The sequence below is a fragment of the Sinocyclocheilus anshuiensis genome, unplaced genomic scaffold, assembly GCF_001515605.1.
Source record: "Sinocyclocheilus anshuiensis isolate Anshui unplaced genomic scaffold, SAMN03320099.WGS_v1.1 scaffold557, whole genome shotgun sequence".
Lineage (NCBI taxonomy): Eukaryota > Metazoa > Chordata > Actinopteri > Cypriniformes > Cyprinidae > Sinocyclocheilus > Sinocyclocheilus anshuiensis.
This window is the reverse complement of record NW_015540883.1, coordinates 808,145-810,139: the sequence shown is the minus strand read 5'-3', so window position 1 is coordinate 810,139 and position 1,995 is coordinate 808,145. Positions and strand designations below refer to the sequence as shown.

At 41.0% G+C, this 1,995-nt stretch overlaps 1 protein-coding gene across 3 annotated transcripts in view; it reads left to right on the top strand.

Moving 5' to 3' along the window:
• The window catches only part of LOC107688582 (moesin-like), a 20,509-nt gene that overhangs the window by 15,766 nt on the left and 2,748 nt on the right, over window positions 1–1,995 (top strand). The gene's annotated exons all lie outside the window — the stretch shown is intronic.

Here is a 1,995-nt window from a genome sequence, read left to right as displayed (position 1 = left end):
CAGTGGAAACAAATTAAATACGCTGTCATTTTTGCTCATAAAGGTAAGAATAATACATCGTTCGGAACTCTAAAGGGTCTATTTTTATGTGTGTGCACTCACAATATCAAGAAAACGTTGTGTTTTTGTAAAATAAAGAAACCAAATAGGATGCGCTTGCCGTCTCTGACTTGAACAGGAGCGCTTCACAAAAATGCACCGAATCTCTGTCTTGAACAGGAGCGCTTCACAAAATTGCACCGAAACTCAGCGAATATTTTCGTTACAGACTTGATGAATATATCTATAGAAAGCGTTAAATGACTACAAAACTACATAATTCAAATCCAAAACCTCTTATTATTATGTAATCCGTAAAGATGCATTTCTTTCTAAAGGCATGTCCAATGATGGGATGGCGAGTCAGGATCATCAACTTCATAGTGACACTGACTCATAAAACACTAGTTTATTAATAAATAATTCAAATATCTCCTTACTATTTTCCTCCAACATAGTCATGGTAATTTTTGCGGCAACCTTTAGCCTATTTAGTGCGCTCACGTCACGTTGCTGTGCGCCATGGTCACGAAAACTCATAATTTGCATATGTTTTTAAGCATTGTGGTTTAAAAACAAGTTATTTAAGCCATTGAAACGCAAATTACAGCACTATATGCGCAAGCTGTCTGTTTCTGAGCGTGATTTCTGCAATTGGGTCGGATCAAGGTCGGGTCATATTCACACCTTATTAAACGAACCGTACTAGAGTTTGTTTGGAAGCAGACCGAGACCACCTCTTCAGCTGGGTCTCGGTACGGTTGTTTGGTCCGCACTCGAGTGCGATTGCTGTATTCACACCTGCCAAAAAGGTCCGCACCAAGAGGGGAAACGAACTTGAGTTCGATTCAATCTAACCAAACAAGACTGGTGTGAATACACCCTAAGAGGCAGTCATCATGTTTATAAAAAGTTGTCATTGCTATGGCCTAGTTTCTAAAACGTTTTCCAAGAGCCTCTTAACTGCACATTTTGTATGTCTTTCTAATCAAATACAGCTGATTCAACTCATCAGTTCAGAAGTAGAATTTTCAAGATCTTAAAATGATGTGTTAGACCAAGGAGCCATTCAAAATGTGCAATGTCGGGGAGCTAATGATTGGCATCTCTGAATATTTGGTTCACAATACACTGGCTTCAAAAAGTCCATGGCCTCTGTGCAATGCTTAAAGTTCCCATGAAATCAAAATTAAAGTTTTTTTGGGTGTTAGTATCAATATGTTAGTCTTAAGGTTATCTATATGGCAGTGTGCTCCAAAACAGTGACAAAATTCGCATTTAGAAGATATAAGCATTCAAAGCTTGCAGTTCGTCACTTCCGCCAAAACGGCTCAATGATTTTTTTGACGTCACATCGTACGTCAGCTTCTCATCAAACTTTCTGTCCAATCAAATGCTCTCTAGAATCTGAAGCGCCCGCCCCCTACACTATAAAATAGGCGCTGAAGCTGCAGCTGAAATCGGTCACTTGTCCACAGAATTAGTATTACTATTTTCTGTACAGTGAATGGCACGTAGTGCACTACATAGGGGACAGGGAACGATTCAAACAGTGTAAATATGCTTTCCATTGAGGAAAAAAAGAAGTCTGGTTTGGCGCTGTGTCACGCTAACCACCGCACCACACACACACTCTGCTCCGGTCCAGAGACACGATAGCACGGAGCGGATCACATGCGCGAGTCGGCGCAGACCACAAAATGTATCGGAGCTATTTGAATTCTACACAGAATGCTATATTTTATAGCAATATGGATGAGATTGTGGCTGGCACACCCTGTCAAATGCGGCTTTACGGAGCTCAACGGCTCTGAACGGCTCTAGCCCAAGCTGTGATATAAACGAACGCTATTGGCTATTTTAAAAAGGGGCAGGGCTGCTTGATATGTCCCGCCCTGTCTCCCTGTTTCAGTTAAAATGATGTCAACACATAGAGTAACGCTGCGTGTTTCTAAG